At 41.4% G+C, this 15000-nt stretch overlaps 6 non-coding genes across 6 annotated transcripts; all 6 read left to right on the top strand.

The window, feature by feature from the left end:
• Positions 1-1234: 1234 nt before the first annotated feature.
• On the top strand, positions 1235-1316 carry TRNAS-AGA (transfer RNA serine (anticodon AGA)). The gene has a single exon. It is a non-coding gene; the product is annotated as a tRNA-Ser (tRNA).
• A 2860-nt stretch (positions 1317-4176) lies between these two features.
• TRNAS-AGA (transfer RNA serine (anticodon AGA)) lies at positions 4177-4258 on the top strand. Its single transcript has one exon. It is a non-coding gene; the product is annotated as a tRNA-Ser (tRNA).
• A 2860-nt stretch (positions 4259-7118) lies between these two features.
• Positions 7119-7200, top strand: TRNAF-AAA (transfer RNA phenylalanine (anticodon AAA)). The gene has a single exon. It is a non-coding gene; the product is annotated as a tRNA-Phe (tRNA).
• Positions 7201-8481: 1281 nt separating this feature from the next.
• On the top strand, positions 8482-8553 carry TRNAH-GUG (transfer RNA histidin (anticodon GUG)). Its single transcript has one exon. It is a non-coding gene; the product is annotated as a tRNA-His (tRNA).
• A 1500-nt stretch (positions 8554-10053) lies between these two features.
• Positions 10054-10135, top strand: TRNAS-AGA (transfer RNA serine (anticodon AGA)). The gene has a single exon. It is a non-coding gene; the product is annotated as a tRNA-Ser (tRNA).
• Positions 10136-14359: 4224 nt separating this feature from the next.
• TRNAH-GUG (transfer RNA histidin (anticodon GUG)) lies at positions 14360-14431 on the top strand. Its single transcript has one exon. It is a non-coding gene; the product is annotated as a tRNA-His (tRNA).
• Positions 14432-15000: the final 569 nt, after the last annotated feature.

Here is a 15000-nt window from a genome sequence, read left to right as displayed (position 1 = left end):
GAGTGACCTGTGTTGTGGCTGTGTACTGGGAATGCACATATGTAGCTGTCTCGCAGCCCAATCCAGACGTCAATCGAAGACAGGTTTCAATGCAAATAGAGCAGTAAGTGCAGAGAAATGCTCACTCTCTAAAAATGGCATTTATACAATAGTAAGATTAAATCCAACCTCACCAGTAGATAGGATTTATCAATAAATAAATAAAGCTTCTCCTCTCTGATATGGAATTACCCCCCAAAAAGTATAAGGGAATACCCAATGCTAACCTATGAGAGGGGCAGACCTCACAGTAGTGAAAAATGTAATAGACTGTTTGATACTACTAGGACATACAAACTACCACAGTACATGTCTTACCTTTTACTTACATAGCATGATGCCCCTAGGACTACCTAGGGCCTACCTTAGGGGTTACTGATATGTAATAAAATTGGAGTTTAAGGCTTGGCAAGTAGTTTTAAATGCCAAGTCGAAGTGGCAGTACACTGCAGCACAGGCACTGCAGTAGCAGGCTTGAGACAGGTTTGAAATGCTATTTCTTTGGGCGGCACAATCAGTCCCTGGGTATATGGTATACCACTTTACAAGGGGCTTTCAAGTAAATTAAATCTGTCAGTCAGGTATACTCCAATTATACACATGATTAGGGAAGAAGCAGGTGACTTCAGCACTGATTAGTAGCGATAAAGTGATCAGAGTCCTAAGGCCAACAAAAAGATACAGCAAAATGCGGAGGTGAAAAGCAATAAGGTGGGGTTGGGACCACCTTAAGAATGCAAGGTCTAACAAAAACGAACTAAGGATAACATGAGTAAAACATCAGGTTTCTCTACAGCATTTGGTGAGACAAGTGGGCCTTCTTTTATCTTCCATAAATGCAATCCTTCCCGGACCCCTTTATTATATAGCTCTTCAAGGAAAAAATATAAAGCACTTACAAAGGAGCCTCAAATACTCAAAGATGGTAGACTTCTTTAATATGGGACATATACTAAAAGCAGCACGAAAACAGAGTGCAATAGGGTCCAAAAAACTTGAGTGACCCATGAGAGTATGCATGCAAGCCTATGGTATTCCAAACTAGAGATATACGCATGCAATTTTTGTTTTTAGGAGAGAATGTGCCTGCTGAAAAAAACCTTATTTTTAAAAAGTGCATTGCAGAATATCAGGAATTTGCTGTGGGACACCTTGAAAACTTGCATACAGATTATGTGCACACACCTTGCAGTCAGTTGTTGTGGCCGAGTGGTTAAGGCGATGGACTAGAAATCCATTGGGGTCTCCCCGCGCAGGTTCGAATCCTGCCGACAACGAGAATCTTTTTAACATCGGCTACAATTTCAGAAGTTAACCTTTAGTATTTCTTCCATGTCAGTTTTATAAATAGGTGGCTTATTTTGGTGTCACTATTGCCATATCACATATTTATTATCGCTCCCCCTTTCATATCTTTGCTATAACTCTCGTCCTTCATTAGCGCTGGTGCAAACGCTTCAAATTATTATACCCTGGCTCTCTCGGTCATACCTGTGCATGCACTTGAAACTTACTTTACCAATAAAAGAAGCAAATAGAGAAATAAAATAAAAGTGCTAGCTGGATTAGGCAAACACACTTCATAAAACTGCATTTTCTTTTCTATTCTCCCCCGTGTTACAAGCTTAACTGCTCCCTGTGTAATTTCTCTTAACCTGCTGTTCCTGGAAGAGAATTTCATCTACAAGCTCTTTCTGTGTTTTTTCCTAGTCTTTTCTTTCCCTTTTCTTAGATTTGTAACTGTTCCTTTACGTGCTCTATTTAGGCGCCATTAATCTCATTTGAGCTCCTTGTACCTGCTGCTGTTTTCTCCACACCTCATACTGTCTTTTCCCTCTTTCTCTCTTTCTCTGCGGTTGGTGGCTACTTTCCAAAGCGTCTGATGCCCCAATGTTCCTTCGTCTTGTTGTCAGACGTGAATTTGAAAAGCAACAAAATTAACAAGCCTTTACCACTCACACATGGCAGAAGTTTATACTTTAATTCAATGAGCTAAGAAAAGTGTGTTGTGGGGCCCCTACGAGCCATGGTGCTTGCTTCATCATAATTAGGCATGCAGTCATTAGCCACAGCTCTGATTATGGGTCACTGAGGTCAGTTTCAATAATTCCTCAAAAACCTAACCATGCAGTCCCCCCTAACTGTGTAGTTATCTTGCTTTACTGCTGTTTGTGTGATTAGCTGGGAGGAGCTCACGGCAGCATCCTCCCAATAAAAGTGTAGATGGACCGTTCCTTAACTCTTTCTTGCTTCACATACAGATGGCTTGAGGAGGTACAGGGGAGATGCAGGTCTAATAAACAGAATAGAATATCTGCGCCAGGTGTGTTTCTCTGCATTGGTGTCCCATCACAGGCCCACCAGTGTATGTGTGATCTTTGACTCCTGCCAGTTCACAAGCAGGCGGCCAGGAAACGGTTTCAGCCTATCAACCACTGAGGAGATAAAACCTTTGTATAAGGAATGAGGAAGCAATGAACACATTCAGCCTATCACAGGAGTAGCCCTGAGTGTTCCGAATTATAATTTCTTCATGTCATTGTACGTTATTGAGCCCAAGTAGCTCGCCTTGATCGTATAGTGGTTAGTACTCTGCGTTGTGGCCGCAGCAACCTCGGTTCGAATCCGAGTCACGGCATTGTGGTTGGCAATGTCACGGCAGTTGGGTTTTTCCTTTACAGAATTCCCAAATGTACCAGTTGTTTTTGTTAAATGTCTATTAAAAACAGATCCTTTTCAATATTTAAACGATCTAACAACAAATTATTTAAACACACATGATTATAAGATGTAGGCATACTGTACTTACTGACATAAATTATCGTTCTTGAACATATTTGCGGTAAGGGGAGCGGAGCTCTCCCCCAGGCCAATCAGAATGCAGATGAATGCAGTTGCAGTTGAGTGACCTGTGTTGTGGCTGTCTACAGGGAATGCACATATGTAGCTGTCTCGCAGCCCAATCCAGACGTCAATCGAAGACAGGTTTTAATGCAAATAGAGCAGTAAGTGCAGAGAAATGCTCACTCTCTAAAAATGGCATTTATACAATAGTAAGATTAAATCCAACCTCACCAGTAGATAGGATTTATCAATAAATAAATAAAGCTTCTCCTCTCTGATATGGAATTACCCCCCAAAAAGTATAAGGGAATACCCAATGCTAACCTATGAGAGGGGCAGACCTCACAGTAGTGAAAAATGTAATAGACTGTTTGATACTACTAGGACATACAAACTACCACAGTACATGTCTTACCTTTTACTTACATAGCATGATGCCCCTAGGACTACCTAGGGCCTACCTTAGGGGTTACTGATATGTAATAAAATTGGAGTTTAAGGCTTGGCAAGTAGTTTTAAATGCCAAGTCGAAGTGGCAGTACACTGCAGCACAGGCACTGCAGTAGCAGGCTTGAGACAGGTTTGAAATGCTATTTCTTTGGGCGGCACAATCAGTCCCTGGGTATATGGTATACCACTTTACAAGGGGCTTTCAACTAAATTAAATCTGTCAGTCAGGTATACTCCAATTATGCACATGATTAGGGAAGAAGCACGTGCACTTCAGCACTGATTAGTAGCGATAAAGTGATCAGAGTCCTAAGGCCAACAAAAAGATACAGCAAAATGCGGAGGTGAAAAGCAATAAGGTGGGGTTGGGACCACCTTAAGAATGCAAGGTCTAACAAAAACGAACTAAGGATAACATGAGTAAAACATCAGGTTTCTCTACAGCATTTGGTGAGACAAGTGGGCCTTCTTTTATCTTCCATAAATGCAATCTTTCCCGGACCCCTTTATTATATAGCTCTTCAAGGAAAAAATATAAAGCACTTACAAAGGAGCCTCAAATACTCAAAGATGGTAGACTTCTTTAATATGGGACATATACTAAAAGCAGCACGAAAACAGAGTGCAATAGGGTCCAAAAAACGTGAGTGACCCATGAGAGTATGCATGCAAGCCTATGGTATTCCAAACTAGAGATATACGCATGCAATTTTTGTTTTTAGGAGAGAATGTGCCTGTTGAAAAAAACCTTATTTTTAAAAAGTGCATTGCAGAATATCAGGAATTTGCTGTGGGACACCTTGAAAACTTGCATACAGATTATGTGCACACACCTTGCAGTCAGTTGTTGTGGCCGAGTGGTTAAGGCGATGGACTAGAAATCCATTGGGGTCTCCCCGCGCAGGTTCGAATCCTGCCGACAACGAGAATCTTTTTAACATCGGCTACAATTTCAGAAGTTAACCTTTAGTATTTCTTCCATGTCAGTTTTATAAATAGGTGGCTTATTTTGGTGTCACTATTGCCATATCACATATTTATTATCGCTCCCCCTTTCATATCTTTGCTATAACTCTCGTCCTTTATTAGCGCTGGTGCAAACGCTTCAAATTATTATACCCTGGCTCTCTCGGTCATACCTGTGCATGCACTTGAAACTAACTTTACCAATAAAAGAAGCAAATAGAGAAATAAAATAAAAGTGCTAGCTGGATTAGGCAAACACACTTCATAAAACTGCATTTTCTTTTCTATTCTCCCCCGTGTTACAAGCTTAACTGCTCCCTGTGTAATTTCTCTTAACCTGCTGTTCCTGGAAGAGAATTTCATCTACAAGCTCTTTCTGTGTTTTTTCCTAGTCTTTTCTTTCCCTTTTCTTAGATTTGTAACTGTTCCTTTACGTGCTCTATTTAGGCGCCATTAATCTCATTTGAGCTCCTTGTACCTGCTGCTGTTTTCTCCACACCTCATACTGTCTTTTCCCTCTTTCTCTCTTTCTCTGCGGTTGGTGGCTACTTTCCAAAGCGTCTGATGCCCCAATGTTCCTTCGTCTTGTTGTCAGACGTGAATTTGAAAAGCAACAAAATTAACAAGCCTTTACCACTCACACATGGCAGAAGTTTATACTTTAATTCAATGAGCTAAGAAAAGTGTGTTGTGGGGCCCCTACGAGCCATGGTGCTTGCTTCATCATAATTAGGCATGCAGTCATTAGCCACAGCTCTGATTATGGGTCACTGAGGTCAGTTTCAATAATTCCTCAAAAACCTAACCATGCAGTCCCCCCTAACTGTGTAGTTATCTTGCTTTACTGCTGTTTGTGTGATTAGCTGGGAGGAGCTCACGGCAGCATCCTCCCAATAAAAGTGTAGATGGACCGTTCCTTAACTCTTTCTTGCTTCACATACAGATGGCTTGAGGAGGTACAGGGGAGATGCAGGTCTAATAAACAGAATAGAATATCTGCGCCAGGTGTGTTTCTCTGCATTGGTGTCCCATCACAGGCCCACCAGTGTATGTGTGATCTTTGACTCCTGCCAGTTCACAAGCAGGCGGCCAGGAAACGGTTTCAGCCTATCAACCACTGAGGAGATAAAACCTTTGTATAAGGAATGAGGAAGCAATGAACACATTCAGCCTATCACAGGAGTAGCCCTGAGTGTTCCGAATTATAATTTCTTCATGTCATTGTACGTTATTGAGCCCAAGTAGCTCGCCTTGATCGTATAGTGGTTAGTACTCTGCGTTGTGGCCGCAGCAACCTCGGTTCGAATCCGAGTCACGGCATTGTGGTTGGCAATGTCACGGCAGTTGGGTTTTTCCTTTACAGAATTCCCAAATGTACCAGTTGTTTTTGTTAAATGTCTATTAAAAACAGATCCTTTTCAATATTTAAACGATCTAACAACAAATTATTTAAACACACATGATTATAAGATGTAGGCATACTGTACTTACTGACATAAATTATCGTTCTTGAACATATTTGCGGTAAGGGGAGCGGAGCTCTCCCCCAGGCCAATCAGAATGCAGATGAATGCAGTTGCAGTTGAGTGACCTGTGTTGTGGCTGTCTACAGGGAATGCACATATGTAGCTGTCTCGCAGCCCAATCCAGACGTCAATCGAAGACAGGTTTCAATGCAAATAGAGCAGTAAGTGCAGAGAAATGCTCACTCTCTAAAAATGGCATTTATACAATAGTAAGATTAAATCCAACCTCACCAGTAGATAGGATTTATCAATAAATAAATAAAGCTTCTCCTCTCTGATATGGAATTACCCCCCAAAAAGTATAAGGGAATACCCAATGCTAACCTATGAGAGGGGCAGACCTCACAGTAGTGAAAAATGTATTAGACTGTTTGATACTACTAGGACATACAAACTACCACAGTACATGTCTTACCTTTTACTTACATAGCATGATGCCCCTAGGACTACCTATGGCCTACCTTAGGGGTTACTGATATGTAATAAAATTGGAGTTTAAGGCTTGGCAAGTAGTTTTAAATGCCAAGTCGAAGTGGCAGTACACTGCAGCACAGGCACTGCAGTAGCAGGCTTGAGACAGGTTTGAAATGCTATTTCTTTGGGCTGCACAATCAGTCCCTGGGTATATGGTATACCACTTTACAAGGGGCTTTCAAGTAAATTAAATCTGTCAGTCAGGTATACTCCAATTATACACATGATTAGGGAAGAAGCACGTGCACTTCAGCACTGATTAGTAGCGATAAAGTGATCAGAGTCCTAAGGCCAACAAAAAGATACAGCAAAATAAGGAGGTGAAAAGCAATAAGGTGGGGTTGGGACCACCTTAAGAATGCAAGGTCTAAGAAAAACGAACTAAGGATAACATGAGTAAAACATCAGGTTTCTCTACAGCATTTGGTGAGACAAGTGGGCCTTCTTTTATCTTCCATAAATGCAATCTTTCCCGGACCCCTTTATTATATAGCTCTTCAAGGAAAAAATATAAAGCACTTACAAAGGAGCCTCAAATACTCAAAGATGGTAGACTTCTTTAATATGGGACATATACTAAAAGCAGCACGAAAACAGAGTGCAATAGGGTCCAAAAAACGTGAGTGACCCATGAGAGTATGCATGCAAGCCTATGGTATTCCAAACTAGAGATATACGCATGCAATTTTTGTTTTTAGGAGAGAATGTGCCTGCTGAAAAAAACCTTATTTTTAAAAAGTGCATTGCAGAATATCAGGAATTTGCTGTGGGACACCTTCAAAACTTGCATACAGATTATGTGCACACACCTTGCAGTCAGTTGTTGTGGCCGAGTGGTTAAGGCGATGGACTAAAAATCCATTGGGGTCTCCCCGCGCAGGTTCGAATCCTGCCGACAACGAGAATCTTTTTAACATCGGCTACAATTTCAGAAGTTAACCTTTAGTATTTCTTCCATGTCAGTTTTATAAATAGGTGGCGTATTTTGGTGTCACTATTGCCATAGCACATATTTATTATCGCTCCCCCTTTCATATCTTTGCTATAACTCTCGTCCTTCATTAGCGCTGGTGCAAACGCTTCAAATTATTATACCCTGGCTTTCTCGGTCATACCTGTGCATGCACTTGAAACTTACTTTACCAATAAAAGAAGCAAATAGAGAAATAAAATAAAAGTGCTAGCTGGATTAGGCAAACACACTTCATAAAACTGCATTTTCTTTTCTATTCTCCCCCGTGTTACAAGCTTAACTGCTCCCTGTGTAATTTCTCTTAACCTGCTGTTCCTGGAAGAGAATTCCATCTACAAGCTCTTTCTGTGTTTTTTCCTAGTCTTTTCTTTCCCTTTTCTTAGATTTGTAACAGTTCCTTTACGTGCTCTTTTTAGGCGCCATTAATCTCATTTGAGCTCCTTGTACCTGCTGCTGTTTTCTCCACACCTCATACTGTCTTTTCCCTCTTTCTCTGCGGTTGGTGGCTACTTTCCAAAGCGTCTGATGCCCCAATGTTCCTTCGTCTTGTTGTCAGACGTGAATTTGAAAAGCAACAAAATTAACAAGCCTTTACCACTCACACATGGCAGAAGTTTATACTTTAATTCAATGAGCTAAGAAAAGTGTGTTGTGGGGCCCCTACGAGCCATGGTGCTTGCTTCATCATAATTAGGCATGCAGTCATTAGCCACAGCTCTGATTATGGGTCACTGAGGTCAGTTTCAATAATTCCTCAAAAACCTAACCATGCAGTCCCCCCTAACTGTGTAGTTATCTTGCTTTACTGCTGTTTGTGTGATTAGCTGGGAGGAGCTCACGGCAGCATCCTCCCAATAAAAGTGTAGATGGACCGTTCCTTAACTCTTTCTTGCTTCACATACAGATGGCTTGAGGAGGTACAGGGGAGATGCAGGTCTAATAAACAGAATAGAATATCTGCGCCTGGTGTGTTTCTCTGCATTGGTGTCCCATCACAGGCCCACCAGTGTATGTGTGATCTTTGACTCCTGCCAGTTCACAAGCAGGCGGCCAGGAAACGGTTTCAGCCTATCAACCACTGAGGAGATAAAGCCTTTGTATAAGGAATGAGGAAGCAATGAACACATTCAGCCTATCACAGGAGTAGCCCTGAGTGTTCCGAATTATAATTTCTTCATGTCACTGTACGTTATTGAGCCCAAGTAGCTCGCCGTGATCGTATAGTGGTTAGTACTCTGCGTTGTGGCCGCAGCAACCTCGGTTCAAATCCGAGTCACGGCATTGTGGTTGGCAATGTCACGGCAGTTGGGTTTTTCCTTTACAGAATTCCCAAATGTACCAGTTGTTTTTGTAAAATGTCTATTAAAAACAGATCCTTTTCAATATTTAAACGATCTAACAACAAATTATTTAAACACACATGATTATAAGATGTAGGTATACTGTACTTACTGACGTAAAATTATCGTTCTTGAACATATTTGCGGTAAGGGGAGCGGAGCTCTCCCCCAGGCCAATCAGAATGCAGATGAATGCAGTTGCAGTTGAGTGACCTGTGTTGTGGCTGTGTACTGGGAATGCACATATGTAGCTGTCTCGCAGCCCAATCCAGACGTCAATCGAAGACAGGTTTCAATGCAATCAGAGCAGTAAGTGCAGAGAAATGCTCACTCTCTAAAAATGGCATTTATACAATAGTAAGATTAAATCCAACCTCACCAGTAGATAGGATTTATCAATAAATAAATAAAGCTTCTCCTCTCTGATATGGAATTACCCCCCAAAAAGTATAAGGGAATACCCAATGCTAACCTATGAGAGGGGCAGACCTCACAGTAGTGAAAAATGTAATAGACTGTTTGATACTACTAGGACATACAAACTACCACAGTACATGTCTTACCTTTTACTTACATAGCATGATGCCCCTAGGACTACCTAGGGCCTACCTTAGGGGTTACTGATATGTAATAAAATTGGAGTTTAAGGCTTGGCAAGTAGTTTTAAATGCCAAGTCGAAGTGGCAGTACACTGCAGCACAGGCACTGCAGTAGCAGGCTTGAGACAGGTTTGAAATGCTATTTCTTTGGGCGGCACAATCAGTCCCTGGGTATATGGTATACCACTTTACAAGGGGCTTTCAAGTAAATTAAATCTGTCAGTCAGGTATACTCCAATTATACACATGATTAGGGAAGAAGCACGTGCACTTCAGCACTGATTAGTAGCGATAAAGTGATCAGAGTCCTAAGGCCAACAAAAAGATACAGCAAAATGCGGAGGTGAAAAGCAATAAGGTGGGGTTGGGACCACCTTAAGAATGCAAGGTCTAACAAAAACGAACTAAGGATAACATGAGTAAAACATCAGGTTTCTCTACAGCATTTGGTGAGACAAGTGGGCCTTCTTTTATCTTCCATAAATGCAATCCTTCCCGGACCCCTTTATTATATAGCTCTTCAAGGAAAAAATATAAAGCACTTACAAAGGAGCCTCAAATACTCAAAGATGGTAGACTTCTTTAATATGGGACATATACTAAAAGCAGCACGAAAACAGAGTGCAATAGGGTCCAAAAAACTTGAGTGACCCATGAGAGTATGCATGCAAGCCTATGGTATTCAAAACTAGAGATATACGCATGCAATTTTTGTTTTTAGGAGAGAATGTGCCTGCTGAAAAAAACCTTATTTTTAAAAAGTGCATTGCAGAATATCAGGAATTTGCTGTGGGACACCTTGAAAACTTGCATACAGATTATGTGCACACACCTTGCAGTCAGTTGTTGTGGCCGAGTGGTTAAGGCGATGGACTAGAAATCCATTGGGATCTCCCCGCGCAGGTTCGAATCCTGCCGACAACGAGAATCTTTTTAACATCGGCTACAATTTCAGAAGTTAACCTTTAGTATTTCTTCCATGTCAGTTTTATAAATAGGTGGCTTATTTTGGTGTCACTATTGCCATATCACATATTTATTATCGCTCCCCCTTTCATATCTTTTGCTATAACTCTCGTCCTCCATTAGCGCTGGTGCAAACGCTTCAAATTATTATACCCTGGCTCTCTCGGTCATACCTGTGCATGCACTTGAAACTTACTTTACCAATAAAAGAAGCAAATAGAGAAATAAAATAAAAGTGCTAGCTGGATTAGGCAAACACACTTCATAAAACTGCATTTTCTTTTCTATTCTCCCCCGTGTTACAAGCTTAACTGCTCCCTGTGTAATTTCTCTTAACCTGCTGTTCCTGGAAGAGAATTTCATCTACAAGCTCTTTCTGTGTTTTTTCCTAGTCTTTTCTTTCCCTTTTCTTAGATTTGTAACTGTTCCTTTATGTGCTCTATTTAGGCGCTATTAATCTCATTTGAGCTCCTTGCACCTGCTGCTGTTTTCTCCACAACTCATACTGTCTTTTCCCTCTTTCTCTCTTTCTCTGCGGTTGGTGGCTACTTTCCAAAGCGTCTGATGCCCCAATGTTCCTTCGTCTTGTTGTCAGACGTGAATTTGAAAAGCAACAAAATTAACAAGCCTTTACCACTCACACATGGCAGAAGTTTATACTTTAATTCAATGAGCTAAGAAAAGTGTGTTGTGGGGCCCCTACGAGCCATGGTGCTTGCTTCATCATAATTAGGCATGCAGTCATTAGCCACAGCTCTAATTATGGGTCACTGAGGTCAGTTTCAATAATTCCTCAAAAACCTAACCATGCAGTCCCCCCTAACTGTGTAGTTATCTTGCTTTACTGCTGTTTGTGTGATTAGCTGGGAGGAGCTCACGGCAGCATCCTCCCAATAAAAGTGTAGATGGACCGTTCCTTAACTCTTTCTTGCTTCACATACAGATGGCTTGAGGAGGTACAGGGGAGATGCAGGTCTAATAAACAGAATAGAATATCTGCGCCAGGTGTGTTTCTCTGCATTGGTGTCCCATCACAGGCCCACCAGTGTATGTGTGATCTTTGACTCCTGCCAGTTCACAAGCAGGCGGCCAGGAAACGGTTTCAGCCTATCAACCACTGAGGAGATAAAGCCTTTGTATAAGGAATGAGGAAGCAATGAACACATTTAGCCTATCACAGGAGTAGCCCTGAGTGTTCCGAATTATAATTTCTTCATGTCACTGTATGTTATGGAGCCCAAGTAGCTCGCCGTGATTTTATAGTGGTTAGTACTCTGCGTTGTGGCCGCAGCAACCTCGGTTCGAATCCGAGTCACGGCATTGTGGTTGGCAATGTCGCGGCAGTTGGGTTTTTCCTTTACAGAATTCCCAAATGTACCAGTTGTTTTTGTAAAATGTCTGTTAAAAACAGATCCTTTTCAATATTTAAACGATCCAACAACAAATTATTTAACCACACATGATTATAAGATGTAGGTATACTGTACTTACTGACATAAATTATCGTTCTTGAACATATTTGCGGTAAGGGGAGCGGAGCTCTCCCCCAGGCCAATCAGAATGCAGATGAATGCAGTTGCAGTTGAGTGACCTGTGTTGTGGCTGTCTACAGGGAATGCACATATGGAGCTGTCTCGCAGCCCAATCCAGACGTCAATCGAAGACAGGTTTCAATGCAAATAGAGCAGTAAGTGCAGAGAAATGCTCACTCTCTAAAAATGGCATTTATACAATAGTAAGATTAAATCCAACCTCACCAGTAGATAGGATTTATCAATAAATAAATAAAGCTTCTCCTCTCTGATATGGAATTACCCCCCAAAAAGTATAAGGGAATACCCAATGCTAACCTATGAGAGGGGCAGACCTCACAGTAGTGAAAAATGTAATAGACTGTTTGATACTACTAGGACATACAAACTACCACAGTACATGTCTTACCTTTTACTTACATAGCATGATGCCCCTAGGACTACCTAGGGCCTACCTTAGGGGTTACTGATATGTAATAAAATTGGAGTTTAAGGCTTGGCAAGTAGTTTTAAATGTCAAGTCGAAGTGGCAGTACACTGCAGCACAGGCACTGCAGTAGCAGGCTTGAGACAGGTTTGAAATGCTATTTCTTTGGGCGGCACAATCAGTCCCTGGGTATATGGTATACCACTTTACAAGGGGCTTTCAAGTAAATTAAATCTGTCAGTCAGGTATACTCCAATTATACACATGATTAGGGAAGAAGCACGTGCACTTCAGCACTGATTAGTAGCGATAAAGTGATCAGAGTCCTAAGGCCAACAAAAAGATACAGCAAAATGCGGAGGTGAAAAGCAATAAGGTGGGGTTGGGACCACCTTAAGAATGCAAGGTCTAACAAAAACGAACTAAGGATAACATGAGTAAAACATCAGGTTTCTCTACAGCATTTGGTGAGACAAGTGGGCCTTCTTTTATCTTCCATAAATGCAATTTTTCCCGGACCCCTTTATTATATAGCTCTTCAAGGAAAAAATATAAAGCACTTACAAAGGAGCCTCAAATACTCAAAGATGGTAGACTTCTTTAATATGGGACATATACTAAAAGCAGCACGAAAACAGAGTGCAATAGGGTCCAAAAAACGTGAGTGACCCATGAGAGTATGCATGCAAGCCTATGGTATTCCAAACTAGAGATATACGCATGCAATTTTTGTTTTTAGGAGAGAATGTGCCTGCTGAAAAAAACCTTATTTTTAAAAAGTGCATTGCAGAATATCAGGAATTTGCTGTGGGACACCTTGAAAACTTGCATACAGATTATGTGCACACACCTTGCAGTCAGTTGTTGTGGCCGAGTGGTTAAGGTGATGGACTAGAAATCCATTGGGGTCTCCACGCGCAGGTTCAAATCCTGCCGACAACGAGAATCTTTTTAACATCGGCTACAATTTCAGAAGTTAACCTTTAGTATTTCTTCCATGTCAGTTTTATAAATAGGTGGTGTATTTTGGTGTCACTATTGCCATAGCACATATTTATTATCGCTCCCCCTTTCATATCTTTGCTATAACTCTCGTCCTTCATTAGCGCTGGTGCAAACGCTTCAAATTATTATACCCTGGCTTTCTCGGTCATACCTGTGCATGCACTTGAAACTTACTTTACCAATAAAAGAAGCAAATAGAGAAATAAAATAAAAGTGCTAGCTGGATTAGGCAAACACACTTCATAAAACTGCATTTTCTTTTCTATTCTCCCCCGTGTTACAAGCTTAACTGCTCCCTGTGTAATTTCTCTTAACCTGCTGTTCCTGGAAGAGAATTCCATCTACAAGCTCTTTCTGTGTTTTTTCCTAGTCTTTTCTTTCCCTTTTCTTAGATTTGTAACTGTTCCTTTACGTGCTCTTTTTAGGCGCCATTAATCTCATTTGAGCTCCTTGTACCTGCTGCTGTTTTCTCCACACCTCATACTGTCTTTTCCCTCTTTCTCTGCGGTTGGTGGCTACTTTCCAAAGCGTCTGATGCCCCAATGTTCCTTCGTCTTGTTGTCAGACGTGAATTTGAAAAGCAACAAAATTAACAAGCCTTTACCACTCACACATGGCAGAAGTTTATACTTTAATTCAATGAGCTAAGAAAAGTGTGTTGTGGGGCCCCTACGAGCCATGGTGCTTGCTTCATCATAATTAGGCATGCAGTCATTAGCCACAGCTCTGATTATGGGTCACTGAGGTCAGTTTCAATAATTCCTCAAAAACCTAACCATGCAGTCCCCCCTAACTGTGTAGTTATCTTGCTTTACTGCTGTTTGTGTGATTAGCTGGGAGGAGCTCACGGCAGCATCCTCCCAATAAAAGTGTAGATGGACCGTTCCCTAACTCTTTCTTGCTTCACATACAGATGGCTTGAGGAGGTACAGGGGAGATGCAGGTCTAATAAACAGAATAGAATATCTGCGCCTGGTGTGTTTCTCTGCATTGGTGTCCCATCACAGGCCCACCAGTGTATGTGTGATCTTTGACTCCTGCCAGTTCACAAGCAGGCGGCCAGGAAACGGTTTCAGCCTATCAACCACTGAGGAGATAAAGCCTTTGTATAAGGAATGAGGAAGCAATGAACACATTCAGCCTATCACAGGAGTAACCCTGAGTGTTCCGAATTATAATTTCTTCATGTCACTGTACGTTATTGAGCCCAAGTAGCTCGCCGTGATCGTATAGTGGTTAGTACTCTGCGTTGTGGCCGCAGCAACCTCGGTTCAAATCCGAGTCACGGCATTGTGGTTGGCAATGTCACGGCAGTTGGGTTTTTCCTTTACAGAATTCCCAAATGTACCAGTTGTTTTTGTAAAATGTCTATTAAAAACAGATCCTTTTCAATATTTAAACGATCTAACAACAAATTATTTAAACACACATGATTATAAGATGTAGGTATACTGTACTTACTGACATAAATTATCGTTCTTGAACATATTTGCGGTAAGGGGAGCGGAGCTCTCCCCCAGGCCAATCAGAATGCAGATGAATGCAGTTGCAGTTGAGTGACCTGTGTTGTGGCTGTCTACAGGGAATGCACATATGGAGCTGTCTCGCAGCCCAATCCAGACGTCAATCGAAGACAGGTTTCACTGCAAATAGAGCAGTAAGTGCAGAGAAATGCTCACTCTCTAAAAATGGCATTTATACAATAGTAAGATTAAATCCAACCTCACCAGTAGATAGGATTTATCAATAAATAAATAAAGCTTCTCCTCTCTGATATGGAATTACCCCCCAAAAAGTATAAGGGAATACCCAATGCTAACCTATGAGAGGGGCAGACCTCACAGTAGTGAAAAATGTAA

Source organism: Lissotriton vulgaris, chromosome 1_1 (assembly GCF_964263255.1).
Source record: "Lissotriton vulgaris chromosome 1_1, aLisVul1.2, whole genome shotgun sequence".
Lineage (NCBI taxonomy): Eukaryota > Metazoa > Chordata > Amphibia > Caudata > Salamandridae > Lissotriton > Lissotriton vulgaris.
The sequence above is the reverse complement of the archived record's forward strand: the minus strand, read 5'-3'. Positions and strand labels throughout refer to the sequence as shown.